Genomic DNA, 17,144 nt, shown 5'->3' on the forward strand with positions numbered 1-17,144 from the left:
CTTCAAGTCAAGCGAATAATGGTCCAGAATTTATAGATATAGAGTTTCGAATGATTATAATGTTCTAAGCATGAAGGAACGTGATAGCACGATTTGATTTTCAAATTTATCAACATCACGGAAGATAGAACCATCAAGAATACATTTTCTTGATTTGTTACGGAGTTAAGTAGGATGAAAGAGTTATGTAACATGGCACATGATGACGTTATGATCTGTGAATCATCACGTTTCATTTAGAAACTCAGCATGACTTACTGTAATATAATCACGTTGATCAAGTGTCATTATATTATACTAACTCATGCATCAGTTCCCATCATTACTACAATAACATTCATATTTTAAGCTTGAAAATTTACAGAATATAGAAACTAACAGTTTCTATATGATGTAATACTGATAGCACGAAAAGATTAATGATTTCAGATAAGAATAGTTATAAAAATATCTCCAGAAATATGGAGGATATTTATAATGAAAGGTACGATAATATCTCAGAATATCTAAGATCAGAGGATGATAGAAACTATTGTCTGCAAGGGTTTAGAGTAAGGAGCAAGTTATTCACTATAGACTTTAGCAGACATTGAATTATTTGGATTCTTTGAAGTCAAACTTATTCTTTGTGATTTATCCACGGCTTTCTTCATAGTTTCGCATAATCTGCTTTTCGGTACTATATTTTCTATTGAATGTTTCCAATATATTGATACACAGGAAGCACGAAGAGGTATATAATTTCGGACGAGAATATTTATGAAAATATCCTCAGAAATATCAAAGATATTGATGATGATATTTTGGAATTTCTAAGTTCGACGGTTGATGGAGAAAGATTTTCCGCAAGATTTTAACATGACTTCGGAGCAAGATATTCTCTAAAGATTTCAACGGATCCAGAATTACCTGAATCCTTTGAATATAGGATTTGGTCCTTGTATTTGTCCTTGGTCTCCTTCATGGGTAACTCAATCTGTTTTTCAATACCCAATTTTCTATCGAGCGTTCCTAACACTCCTTTCTTTATCATCAAACTTTTGTCCGTTTAGACCATCTACCATTTTTCTGTTTCCTCTGCATTTAATGCTATGATATCTGAATCATCGGTTATTAATCCGAGGTGGTTTCAGGAGAATTGTGTTTTTAGATGATTAAACGATGATGGTAATATGATGGAATATGAAAGGTTACCTGGTAACAATAAAAGAGCACGCGTATATATAAACGTTATAATAAGGTTGTTTCGTACGAAAAGTCGAAGTTGACTTGTTGGAGTTGTGACAAAATTGGCTAATTTTGAAAAGGGATCGCAAAGTTGTTTTTGTTAATAAATGCCAAAGGATCTGACGCGGCTACGTGTTGAACTTTTACTCAATTGCCGAGAGTTTCTCAGGTGCATAACTATATGCATAAATCTTTCCTTCCGTAGATGAAGTGCGGTAGATTCATCCTATCGATTGAGGTGTTTTCAAGAATCATGAAAGGTTTGAACGCAGAATGTAATCGTGAAGATACAAATGAGGTTTAAGACGAAATCAAGTGGCAAACTTGAAGAATTGTTTAGTTTCATATGTTATATTCAATATTTTAATTCATTTTAATTGTCCAATGTTATTAGTCCACAGTCGATAGTCCACAGTTGACAGTGCAATCATTCATATATAGTTTAATATATAATATTTGAATTAATTAATACGTATCGTGACCCGTGTACATGTCTCAGACTCGATCACAACTCAAAGTATATATATTATTATAGAATCAACCTCAACCCTGTATAGAGAACTCGATCATTACTGCATATAGAGTGTCTATGGTGATTCCAAATAATATATATAGATGTGTCGATATGATATGTCAAAACCTTGTATACGTATCCCGATATTTAAAGTGCGTAAAATAAATAACAGAAATTAAATGACGATAAATAAAGTGCGTAAAGTAAATAACAGAAATTAAATGACAATAAATAAAATTGCGAGAATATAAATTGCGATAAAATAAATTGCGATAAATAAATTGCGATAAATAAAATGTAATACGGAATTAACAGTTAGCTAGGATTTTGTTAGCGTGGTTTCTTAATAAAATTTAATATTGTTAATTAGTCTGTTTCTAATCAATTTTTATTGTGTCCATTATTTCTTCATTATGCCACTTGTTGGATTCTGATAGGTCAAAATTCAAATATGAAATTGAATTTGAATGAAAATAGTTATTCTTTGGTGAACGGATAAGTATCCCGGTGGTTGTAAATAGGATAGTGAATAACTGTTGAATCAGATTCGAAGAATATACAGTGTAACTTATTAATGTGAAATTTAAATATTCCTCGGGTATTACCTACCCGTTAAAATATTTTTATTATTAACAGTTTGTACAAAAGAATTTTTAATTACAATCTTTATGAAAACATATATACATATATATTTTCTTCAGATGTAATCATGAATTTAATGAGTTAACATGATATTAAACTCATTTAGTTTTCAGTTGGAACTAGAATAAATAATCTCTAAAACATTAGAGATTACATAATCACCATGTCGAACGAAGATAACTGATGTAGAATGTCATGTAGAATGATGATTATACTCGAGGTATAGATCGAGATGTTGAGGCATGTGATATTGAAATTTGGGTTGTTGGTGGTACCGTTGGTGCCGGTGATTTGGATGAAGCTGGTACGTTTTGCACCATATTTTTCAAGACTACAACTTATGCGCGAAGTTCGTTAACTTCTTCTATTACACCGGGATGATTGTCGGTTCGGACGAGCGGATGAATGAGGTTTAGAATCTGAGATAGTATATGATCGTGATGAGATACTTTGGAAATGAGAGAGAAAATGGTGTCTCGAACAGGTTCGCCGGTAAACGTTTTAGGTCCATTGTCAAGAGGTGAATTTGGTTAGTGGAAATGATCGCCTTCTTCGCGTTTCCATTGATTAAGTCGACTACGAACCCATCTCCAATTCATTCAGAATAGATGATGGCTAATTGATCGATTCATTCCGGTTACTCTGCTTTCGGAGCTCGAGTGGAAATCCATATCGAAATAGCTGTCGGAATAACTATCGAAATAGCTATCGAAATCAGATGGACTCGAACTGGTTGAGGGATTCATCTCGTACGATCAGATGAAGGATTTTCGATAAGAAATAGATTATAGGATGTAGATTAGTACCCTGCAATACATAATTTACATATGCATATATAATACTAAAATCCCATAAGCTACGGAGGAATCTACGGAAGCTGTCAGGCAAAGGTAACAATAACAGATACGCTAAGATATGAATTTAACTATACACTGTCTATGCAATAAAGGCAGTAAGACGTGTCTTAGACTTTAAGGATGGTAAGCAAATAATTTTTCGACACTAAATGATAAGCAAAACTTTTGACATGCAAACACGGTCGAAGTCCAGACTCATTAATGCATTCTAACGACTATCAGTTAGACTCACTAATGCAAGACCTGGTTCGCTAAGACCACCGCTCTGATACCAACTGTGAAGACCCGTCCTAATCCATCCGGACGAAGTCCATATCGATTATAAACGATTCACAACAGTTGATTACATCGCGAGATACTTGACCTCTATATGATACATTTTACAAACATTGCATTCGTTTTTGAAAAGACAAACTTTCATTACATCGAAAGTTGACAGGCATGCATACCATTTCATAATATATCCAACTATAATTGACTTGATAATAATCTTGATGAACTCGACGACTCGAATGCAACGTCTTTTGAAATATGCCATGAATGACTCCAAGTAATATCTATAAAATGAGCAAATACACAGCGGAAGATTTCTTTCGTACCTGAGAATAAACATGCTTTAAAGTGTCAACCAAAAGGTTGGTGAGTTCATTAGTTTAACTTAAACAATCGTTTCCATCATTTTAATAGACCACAAGATTTCAGATTTCCATTTCTCATAAACATACGTCCCATGCATAGAGACAAAAATATCATTCATATGGATTGAACACCTGGTAACCGACATTAACAATATTCATATATAAGAATATCCCCATCATTCCGGGATCCTCCTTCGGACATGATATAAATTTCGAAGTACTAAAACATCCGGTACTTTGGATGGGGCTTGTTGGGCCCGATAGATCTATCTTTAGGATTCGCGTCAATTAGGGTGTCTATTCCCTAATTCTTAGATTACCAGACTTAATAAAAAGGGGCATATTCGACTTCGATAATCCAACCATAGAATGTAGTTTCACGTACTTGTGTCAATTTCGTAAAACAGTTATAAAAGTTGCGCATGTATTCTCAGCCCAAAAATATAAAGGGTAAAAAGGCAAATGAAACTCACGATACTGTATTTTGTAGTAAAAATACATATGACGTCATTGAACAATGCAGGGTTGGCCTCGGATTCACGAACCTATATCAATTGTGTATATATTAATACGTATAATGTAAGTTACAAAATTTCATTTATTAATATGTATTATTTATATATTATAGTTTTGTAGAATTTATTCTAACCTTTATTTTAAAACGTATACTTATATTATATTTTAAGTTATATTTTATATATATATATCGATTTTATGTATATATATCTATAATGATTTACGTTTATATAAATAGTGACATTAATATATTTATATACATATATTTGTGGTTAGTATTGTATTTATGAAATTTTATTAGTTTGTTATGTGAATTATTAATACAATCCTAGTATATACCATAAGTATATATATAGTGTACAAAAGATTTATTTGTTAAAATAATAATTTAGATAATAATGATTTACTAATAATAATAATAATTTTATTAATAATGATAATACTAATAGCAAAAAAAATGAAAATGATAACTGTTAATGATACTAATAATAATAACTCTAAAATAATATTAATACTAATACCATACTTATGTTAATAATAAGGGTTCTAATATTTATAAAATGATAAATGATAATCATAATAATACTAGTAAATATTAATGATGATACTGATAAATATGATATTATTAATTGTAAATGTACTGATGATACTATTATTTATAAACCGGTACAAATTCTAATATTGATGATAATAATATATTTTTATTTCCTTCATAATAATAATAATGATAATCATAATCCTAATGATGATAAAATACTAAAATGATAAGTTTATTACTAATAATAATATTATTAATACCTATCATAATAATAATAATAGTAATGTCTATAATACTTTCAAATATGATAACAAGTATGATACTAATAATAACAATAACAATAACAATCAAAACAATCACAATAATAATAATAATACTAATAATAATTAATATATAATAACAATAATAAAATTAGAAAAGAAAACTACCTCACATGAAAAGAGTTTCAAAAAAAAAAAAAAGAAACTACCGTCCTCTGGACTCGATCTCGTGAACACATGCTCACACGCAAACACTCTCGACCACCCCACCAATTCTGATTCTCTGTACTAATATCGAATTTAAATTATATATATAAACTGTTTTTCTTCTATTCCTCTTCTTCTCCACAAGTCTCACGAATTCAACAAAACATCAATAACCAAAAAAAAAAAAAAAAAAAAAAATCAGGGTTCCTTTTAAAGCTTCAAAACATTACAGAAAAAAAATAATTTGGGTTCTAAAATAAAAAAAAAAAAAAACACTAAAGGCCTACTGCAGCGTCGGTTCTTGGAACAAAACAAAAAAAATTGATTTCGTAATAGATAACATTATAGATAATGTTTATAACACGAAATAGTTTTCTAAACATGTATAAAAACTACTGGAATCGTCAATTTGATCAGAAACATATACACGAACGCGAATTTGTCTCAAGAACAATTGTTGACTTTTTTTAAACTAAACTTTGACTTCAAAATTCAAGATCGATATAAAGATTTGAGAGTTGAGATTTTGCAGATAGATTCAAAGAAAGATTTCTAACCTTTCTGCATTTTTAGATTTTGAAACTTTATTCGAAATTGAATTAAGAGAAAAAAAAATTAGAGCGTGCAGAGAAGAAGAAAAAAAAAATATCGCTGTGCTCTTTAATCCCATTGGATTTCCTTTTTATTTGATTTGCAATTATACATAATCATTTTGTAATAATAGAGATCGGTTGATAAAAAATGGAGAAAATGTCAACACAGGTTCACGAGTTTGGAGCAGGAAAGAAACAAAAAAAATAATAATAATAATAATAGAGATAAAGGATACAGAGGTCAAGCGTATAATATAGATCCCTACTGTTTTTTTAATTAATAATAATAATATATAATAACAATACTATTAATATCTAATAATATTAATAAAATTAATAATAATGATAAATATAATATTAATGATAATAATAATTGTAAAAATGATGATAATAATAATAATAATAATAATAATAATAATAATAATAATAATAATAATAATAATACCATACTAATTATGATAATATTAATATTTTATCGATAATAATAATATTAGTAATAATAATCTAATTTATACATCCAATTTCATCTTTATATGATATAAAGTGATATTATGAATACAAATATTGATATTTGACGATACAAATAACATTACTACAACAACTATATTTGTATTTAAATTTAATTTATTAATATCATCTATTATTATGTAATATTTAATAATTATGTAATATGTATTGTAACATATACTGAATATTATATATTTATGCATTTTAATATAAATATATTATAATATTTATTTACATACTAATTATATTATACTTATGTATGTAATTATGAAAAATATAAATGTTTTATATATGTAAGTATTATATATATTTATTAAAATAGTACATTATTTCATCATAGATATATTATAAATTTCTACATATACATAATATAATAATTATGTATAAAATCATATATATATAGTTAAATTTATGTATATATGTATACTACCATATATATAAAATCATGTTTTAAATGTTGAGTAGATGATTAATTATGTATATTAAACAATTAACTACAAAGTATAACATTGTACATTTAATATTTTGATAACGTTGGTAAAATATGTTTGAATCATTTATATACAATATACTATATATATTCAAAATGAAAATCTTTAGTTATTAAATGTTATCTTTTATAATAACAAAATTACTTAATAGTTCATTAATACTAATATAATTAGTTTTATATATAATTATTTATATTTACATTCTTAGTTACAATTAAAGGTTCGTGAATCGTCGGAAATAGTTAAAGGTCAAATGTTATCATGAAATAGTTCAAACATAATGAGACTCGGTTTAATAGACTTTGCTTATCGAGTCGAATCATATAAGATTATGTTTAAATTTGGTCGGAAATTCCCGGGTCATCACAATATCGACCCATGTATATATATTATTTGGAACAACCATAGACACTCTATATGCAGTAATGTTGGAGTTAGCTATACAGGGTTGAGGTTGATTCCAAAAATATATATACTTTGAGTTGTGATCTAGCCTGAGACGTGTATACACTGGGTCGTGGATTGATCCAAGATAATATATATCGATTTATTTCTGTACATATAACTATGGACAACTAGTTGTAGGTTACTAATGAGGACAGCTGACTTAATAAACTTAAAACATTAAAACGTATTAAAAATTTTGTAAATATATTTTGAACATACTTTGATATATATATGTACATATTTGTTATAGGTTCGTGAATCGACCAGTGGCCAAGTCTTACTTCCCGACGAAGTAAAAATATGTGAAAGTGAGTTATAGTCCCACTTTTAAAATCTATTATTTTTTTTGGGATGAGAATACATGCGATTTTATAAATGTTTTACAAAATAGACACAAGTAATCAAAAATACTTTCTATGTTGGATTATCGAACCGAATATGCCCCTTTTTAGCTTGGTAGCCTAAGAATTAGGGAAATGGCCCCTAATTGACGCGAATCCTAAAGATAGATCTATTTGGCCCAACAAGCCTCATCCGAGTTACGGATGCTTTAGTACTTCGATTTATCATATCCGATGAGAGTCCCGGAATGATGGGGATATTCTATATGCATCTTGTTAAGGTCGGTTACCAGGTATTCAACATATGAATGATTTTTATCTCTATGTAGTTTGCGAAATGCCTGATATGAGATGTGTTATAAAAATGAAATCTTGTGGTCTATTATTATGATTTGATAATATGTAGGTTAAACCTATAACTTACCAACAATTTTGTTAACGTTTTAAGCATGTTTATTCTCAGGTGATTATTAAGAGCTTCCACTGTTGCATACTAAATTAAGGACAAGATTTGGAGTCCATGCTTGTATAATATTGTTTAAAAACTGCATTCGAAGACTTATGTTGATGTGTAATATTATTGTAAACCATTATGTAATGGTCGTGTGAAAAACGCTATATTTTAGATTATCATTATTTGATAATCGTTGTAATATTTTAAAGGTTATGGTTTGTTCTAAAAGCAAATGCAGTCTTTGAAAAAAAACGACTCATATAGAGGTCAAAACCTCGCAACGAAATCAATTAATATGGAACGTTTATAATCAATATGAATGGGACATTTCAGTTGGTATCCGAGCGTTGGTCTTAGAAAACCAGAAATTTACATTAGTGTGTCTTATCGAGTTTGTTAGGATACATTAGTGAGTCTGGACTTCGACCGTGTTTTCTTTAAAAACGATTGCTTAACACTTTTGTTGGAAACTATATATTATTAACATGTAAATATTATGTGATATATTAACCTCATAATGTGTTTGATATTGTGTGATAGATGTCTATCACTAGTACAAATCCCATCGATTCATCTAATAATAATGAAGAGTCGGATATATTTTGGGAAGATTCACAAATTCCCGAAGAGGAACCGGAAGAAGAGGAACCGGAAGAGGAGGAACCGGAAAAGGAGGAACTGGAAGAAGAAGAGGTTCCGGAGGAAGAAATATTGATACCTATAGTAAATCGATTAAATAAAAGAAAATCCTCAACCAACGGACCAAAGTTAATAATGGTCAATGGTGTTTCCACCGAGGAAGCAAAATATTGGGAAGATTACCAATTTTTCGATGAATCAGATCCCGATGAGGATTCCGATGATGTTATAGAAATTACCTCGACCCAATTTAATAAAGCGAAAGAAAATAATAAGGAAAAAGGTATAAAAATAGAGAAATCCGATTCGAACCCCAATGAACTTTATATGTATCGGCAACATCCGTATTTCCTAAAATGTAACATTGACCCGGGAATCTCTAAACCACCAGGTTTTTCTAAACCATTGTGGAAAACGATAGCTCGTATTAGAGGAACACCATATATTCCTAGAAAATTAGGAAAACGAACCAAGTCCGAAGAAGAAGAAACCAGTGATTCAGATTAGAGGGTTGTAATCATGTTGTATATTATATGTATTGTAGTGTACTTGTACTTTTATGTTCTATGTAAAAATTGCATGTATTGTTTGTTAATTATCTTTTATGAATCTAACCCTCGTCTATTTTTACAGTATAACAACACAAAATGGACGTTAAAGGTAGACAACCGAATATTTTAGAAGACCTACCAGAGGATATGATTGATGAAATCTTGTCTAGAGTCGGTCAAAATTCATCACCACAATTAGTTATGGCAAAATTAACTTGTCAAACATTTGAAAGACTTTCAAGAAATGCCTTAGTTTATAAAAGGCTTTCCTTTGATAGGTGGGGTATATCACATTGGGGAGACTGTAAGTTAAGCCGTGTTTTCTTTAAAGCATTAAATGCGGGGAACTCAAATGCAATTTTACGCTACGGGTTAAGAACCTATTTTGACTCAACATATCCCAACATAGGATTTCGTGAATTAGAAAGAGCTTCTTACATGCAACGTAAAGAAGCATGTTACGCTTACGGGTTAGTGATGTTCACTTCTTATCAAAGTGAGAAAAAGAACATCGGATTGTAACTTTTAAATAAAACCTTCCCACAAGTGACGGATTCAGTAGTTGGGGTGAGTAACAAGGTTTTTAGATTATTACGGGGCTGTTGGACATTACGAAACCCTCGTCCTTTTGACGATATTACAACATGTTGTCTTGTCAACGGTCACAACGGTTATGTTCCACAAGACCAAGGATGGGAAGTAGTCTTAGTAAAACCAGAATGCATGACTTGTTTCTGGACGTATGAATTACGTGTCTTTATTGCCTTTGTTGAACGACTTGCGTATTAACTAGAATTGTCTTCGCAACTGTTTTGTATCAGAGTTTTTATGTGCTATGTTTCATGCTATATGTAAAATAGCGGTATTGTAAGTTTGCAAAATATTGTATAAAAGTTTGAATGTGAAATATTATTATAATCAGTTTTTCATATAGAATTGTAGTAGTTGAATTGTATGTTAGCTACTAAGTATGAACTTAACGGGTAGGTATTACCCGAATTAAAACTTATAAAACGCTAATATGAAGAAAAAGCTTTTATAAATGAGTTCATATTATGCTACGGAATACTATTGACTACTTTTAATATTCTATATGATTAACTTAATTCTTTTGGCTATATTTGAAGGAAATGGCACCGACTACTCGTCAGAACTTGAACATGAGTGAGGAAGACTTCCGTACTTTCCTTGCAGCAAATATAGCCGCAGTACAGGCTGCAATGCAAAACAACAATAACTCAGGGTCTAGCAGTGGAGTTAACTCTGCAGGAAACCGTGTAGGATGCTCTTACAAGGCTTGTACTGCCTGTAAACCTCTGGAATTCGATGGAACTGAAGGACCAGTCGGACTGAAACGATGGACCTAAAAGGTCAAATCTATGTTTGCTATAAGCAAAGGTGCTGAGGAAGATAAGGTAAAGTATGCCACACATACCTTCACAGGTACTGCGTTAACATGGTGGAATACCTATCTCGAACAAGTGGGACAAGATGCTGCTTACGCACTATCGTGGTCAGCATTCAAACACTTGATGAACGAGCAGTACCGTCCCAGAAATGAAGTCAATAAGCTCAAGACAGAGCTTAGAGAATTACGAGCGAAGGGATTCGATATCACCACATACGAACGACGATTCACCGAGTTGTGTTTATTGTGCCTAAAAATGTTAGAAGATGAAGAAGAGCAGATCGATGCATTTGTAAAGGGGTTACCAGAGAGAATTCAGGAGGATGTGAGTTCAAGCGCGCCCACTTCAATGCAAAAGGCAAGCCGAATGGCTCACAAACTTATAAACCAGATCGAGGGAAGGATTAAAGAGCAGGCGGCCGAGGAGGCCAAAATGAAACAAGTCAAGAGAAAGTGGGAAGAACCCAGTGACAAGAGTCACAATTTCAACAATCAATACCACAATCACAACCACAATCGCACCATTTTTCGCAACAACAAACAGAACAAAAACCATTCCAACAACAACAACAACTACAACAATCAACCCAACAATAATACCAACCGCAACAATAAAAATCCCAACAACAATCTCAATAACAACAGTGGTAATCAAAATCATAAAATTCCGTGTCTGAGGTGTGAAGGGTACCATCCAACTACTTTTTGTCCAGCAACATGTACAAAATGTAATAGAAAGGGTCATGATACAACGAAGTGTGAAATTTATGGACCATCGGGTAAAGGAACAAGTAATGCCCACATTATTTGTTTTGGATGCGGGAAGAAGGGCCACTACAAAACTGCGTGTCCAAACCAGGGAAATAATAATGGGCAAAGCCGTGGGAGAGATTTTAACATTAATGCGGAAGAAGCGCAGGAAGACCCGGAGCTTGTTACGGGTACATTTCTTATCGATGAAAAACCTGCTTATGGTTTATTTGATTCTGGTGCGGATAGAAGTTATATGAGTAGAGATTTTTGTGCTAAATTAAGTGGTCCAATGACGCCTATTAATAATAAATTTTTACTCGAATTAGCAAATGGTAAATTAATTTCGGCAGATAAAATATGTCGGAATCGAGAAATTAAACTGGTTAGCGAAACGTTTAAGATCGATTTGATACCAGTAGAGTTAGGGAGTTTAGATGTGATAATTGGCATGGACTGGTTGAAAAAGGAGAGAGCGGAAATCGTATGTTACAAAAATGCAATTCGCATTGTACGAGAAAAAGGAAAACCTATAATGGTGTACGGAGAAAAGAGCAACGCGAAGCTAAATCTTATTAGTAATTTGAAGGCGCAAAAACTAATAAGAAAAGGTTGCTATGCCGTTCTAGCACACATCAAAGAAGTCAAACCCGAAGAAAAGAACATCAATGATGTTCCCGTCGCAAAAGAATTTTCTGATGTATTTCCGAAAGAATTACCGGGACTACCTCCACATCGATCTGTTGAATTTCAATAGCTCTCGTACCAGGAGCTGCACCAATGGCTCGTGCTCCATACAGACTCGCACCCAGTGAAATAAAAGAACTCCAAAGCCAACTAAAAGAACTTTTAGAGCGTGGTTTTATACGACCAAGTACATCACCATGGGGAGCTCCTGTTTTGTTTGTCAAAAAGAAGGATGGTACATTCAGGTTGTGTATCGACTACCGAGAGTTGAACAAACTTACCATCAAGAATTTTTATCCACTACCAAGAATCGATGACTTATTTGATCAACTACAAGGCTCGTCAGTTTATTCGAAGATTGATTTACGTTCTGGGTATAATCAAATGCGGGTGAAGGAGGATGATATTCCAAAGACTGCTTTCGGGATGCGTTACGATCATTACAAGTTTATGGTTATGTCGTTTGGGTTGACTAACGCACCAGCTGTGTTAATGGACCTCATGAACCGAGTGTGTGGACCATACCTTGACAAGTTTGTCATTGTTTTTATCGATGACATACTTATTTACTCAAAGAATGATCAAGAGCATGAAGAACATTTGAGAAAAGTGCTAGAGTTGTTGAGGAAAGAAAAACTGTACGCTAAGTTTTCAAAGTGTGCATTTTGGTTGGAAGAAGTTCAATTCCTCGGTCACATAGTGAACAAAGAAGGTATTCAAGTGGATCCGGCAAAGATTGAAACCGTTGAAAAGTGGGAAACCCCGAAAACTCCGAAGCATATACGCCAATTTTTAGGACCGGCTGGTTACTACAGAAGGTTCATCCAAGATTTTTCAAAAATAGCAAAACCCTTGACTGCATTAACGCATAAAGGGAAGAAATTTGAATGGAAGGATGAGCAGGAAAAAGCGTTTCAATTGTTGAAGAAAAAGTTAACTACGGCACCTATATTGTCATTTCCTGAAGGGAATAATGATTTTGTGATATATTGTGATGCCTCAAAGCAAGGTCTCGGTTGTGTATTAATGCAACGAATGAATGTAATTGCTTATGCGTCCAGACAATTGAAGATTCATGAGCAAAATTATACGACTCACGATTTGGAATTGGGCGCTGTTGTTTTTGCATTAAAGACTTGGAGGCACTACTTATATGGGGTCAAAAGTATCATATATACCGACCACAAAAGTCTCCAACATATATTTAATCAGAAACAACTGAACATGTGGCAGCGTAGGTGGATTGAGTTATTGAATGATTACGATTTCGAGATTCGTTACCACCCGGAGAAGGCAAATGTGGTAGCCGACTCTTTGAGTAGAAAGGACAGAGAAACAATGCGGGTAAAAGCTATGAATATAATTATTCGTACTAACCTTACTACTCAAATAAAGGAGGCGCAACAGGGAGTTGTAAAAGAAGGAAAGTTGAAGAATGAAATACCCAAAGGATCGGAGAAACATCTTAATATTCGGGAAGATGGAACCCGGTATAGGGCTGAAAGAATTTGGGTACCAAAGTTTGGAGATGTGAGAGAAAAGGTACTTAAGGAAGCACATAAAACCAGATATTCAATACATCCCGGAGCGGGGAAGATGTACAAAGATCTCAAGAAACACTTTTGGTGGCCGGGTGTGTAAGCCGATATTGCTAGATACGTAGGAGAATGTTTGACGTGTTCTAAGGTCAAAGCTGAACATCAAAAACCATCAGGTCTACTTCAACAACCCGAAATCCCAGAATGGAAATGGGAAAACATTACCATGGATTTCATTACTAAATTGCCAAGGATTGCAAGTGGTTATGATACTATTTGGGTAATAGTCGATCGTCTCACCAAGTCAGCACACTTTCTGCCAACGAGAGAAGATGATAAAATGGAGAAGTTGGCGAGATTATACTTGAAGGAAGTTGTCACTAGATATGGAATACCAATCTCTATTATCTTTGATAGAGATGGCAGATTTGTTTCAAGGTTTTGGCAGATATTACAACAAGCATTGGGAACTCGTCTAGACATGAGTACTGCCTATCATCCACAAACAGATGGGCAGAGCGAAAGGATGATACAGACTCTTGAAGACATTCTACGAGCATGTGTTATTAATTTTGGAAACGGTTGGGATCGACATCTACCATTAGCAGAATTTTCCTACAACAACAGTTACCACTCGAGTATCGAAATGGCACCGTTCGAAGCACTTTATGGTAGAAAGTGCAGATCTCCAATTTGTTGGAATGAATTGGGGGATAGACAGATTACGGGTCCGGAGATAATCCAAGAAACTACAGAGAAAATCATCCAAATTCAACAACGGTTGAAAACTGCTCAGAGTCGACAAAAGAGCTACGCGGACCTTAAAAGGAAAGATATAGAATTTAAAATTGGGGAGATTGTCATGCTTAAAGTTTCGCCTTGGAAAGGCATTGTTCGATTTGGTAAACGGGGGAAACTAAATCCAAGATACATTGGACCATTCAAGATTTTAGATCGTGTCGGACCAGTAGCCTACCGACTTGAATTACCTCAACAACTCGCCAATGTACATAATACCTTTCACGTCTCGAATATGAAGAAGTTCTTAGCCAAATAAGATCTCACTATTCCTTTAGACGAAATTAAAATCAATGAAAAACTACAATTCATTGAAGAACCCGTCGAGATAATGGATCGTGAGGTTAAAAGGCTCAAGCAAAATAAGATACCGATCGTCAAGGTTTGACGGAATGCTCGTAGGGGACCCGATTTCACCTGGGAGTGTGAAGACCAAATGAAGCTGAAATACCCGTACCTATTTCCAGAAGATTCGTCAACACCTTCAACAGCTTAAAATTTCGGGACGAAATTTATTTAACGGGTAGGTACAGTAGTGACCCGAACTTTTCCATATTTATATATATTAAATGAAATTGGTATATTTACATGATTAAATGTTTTCAACATGTTAAGCAATCAAACTTGTTAAGACTTGATTATTTGAAATGTGCTTCATATAGACAATTGACCACCCAAGTGGACCGGCGATTCACGAACGTAAAAAATTTGTAAAAACTACATGATATATATATATATATATATATATATATATATATATATATATATATATATATATATATATATATATATATATATATATATATATATATATATATATGGATATATATATATGGTTAACATGAGATTATGTTAAGTAAGTATCTCACTAAGTATATTAACAATGAGTGATATACATAAAAATGAGTTTATTGAATTAAGAAACTCGAAACGATATATATAATGATTATCGTTATAACAACGTCTTACTAAATACATATGAATCATATTAAGATATTGATAAACTATGTTTAACATGATAAAATTATAATTGAGTATATCATTAAGTGTGTTAACAATGAACTACATATGTAAAACAAGACTACTTACTTAAGAATTTCGAAACGAGGCATATATGTAACGATTATCGTTGTAACAACATTTAACTGTATATATATCATACTAAGATATATTAATATATCATAATATCATGATAATGTAATAATTTAACATCTCTTTAGATATAATAAACAATGGATTAACAACATTTAACAAGATCGTTAACCTAAAGGTTTCAAAACAACATTTACATGTAACGACTAACGATGACTTAACGACTCAGGTAAAATGTATATACATGTAGTGTTTTAATATGTATTCATAAACTTTTGGAAGACTTCAAGACACTTATCAAAATACTTCTACTTAACAAAAATGCTTACAATTACATCCTCGTTCAGTTTCATCAACAATTCTACTCGTATGCACCCGTATTCGTACTCGCACAATACACAGCTTTTAGATGTATGTACTATTGGTATATACACTCCAATGATCATCTCTTAGCAGCCCATGTGAGTCACCTAACACATGTGGGAACCATCATTTAGCAACTAGCATGAAATATCTCATAAAATTACAAAAATATTAGTAATCATTCATGACTTATTTACATGTAAACAAAATTACACATCCTTTATATCTAATCCATATACCAACGACCAAAAACACCTACAAACACTTTCATTCTTCAATTTTCTTCATCTAAGTGATCTCTCTCAAGTACTATCTTCAAGTTCTAAGTGTTCTTCATAAATTCTACAAGTTCTAGTTTCATAAAATCAAGATTACTTCCAAGTTTACTAGCTCACTTCCAATCTTGTAAAGTGATCATCCAACCTCAAGAAATCGTTGTTGTTTACAGTAAGATATCATTCTAAATCAAGGTAATACTCATATACAAACTTTGATTCAATTTCTATAACTATAACTATCTTAATTCGAGTGATAATCTTACTTGAACTTGTTTTCGTGTCATGATTTTGCTTCAAGAACTTTCAAGCCATCCAAGATCCTTTGAAGCTAGATCATTTCTTGTCACTTCCAGTAGGTTTACCTACTAAACTTGAGGTAGTAATGATGTTCATAACATCATTCGATTCATATATATATAAAACTACCTTATTCGAAGGTTTAAACTTGAAATCACTAGAACATAGTTTAGTTAATTCTAAACTTGTTTGCAAACAAAAGTTAATCCTTCTAACTTGACTTTTAAAATAAACTAAACACATATTCTATATCTATATGATGTGCTAACTTAATGATTTAAAACCGGAAAACACGAAAAACACCGTAAAACCGGATATACGTCGTCGTAGTAAGACCGCGGGCTGTATTGGGTTAGTTAATTAAAAATTATGATAAACTTTGATTTAAAAGTTTTTCTTCTGGGAAAATAATTTTTCTTATGAACATGAAACTATATCCAAAAATCATGGTTAAACTCAAAGTAGAAGTATGTTTTCCAAAATGGTCATCTAGACGTTGTTCTTTCGACTG

The sequence above is a fragment of the Rutidosis leptorrhynchoides genome, chromosome 3 (assembly GCF_046630445.1).
Source record: "Rutidosis leptorrhynchoides isolate AG116_Rl617_1_P2 chromosome 3, CSIRO_AGI_Rlap_v1, whole genome shotgun sequence".
Classification (NCBI taxonomy): domain Eukaryota; kingdom Viridiplantae; phylum Streptophyta; class Magnoliopsida; order Asterales; family Asteraceae; genus Rutidosis; species Rutidosis leptorrhynchoides.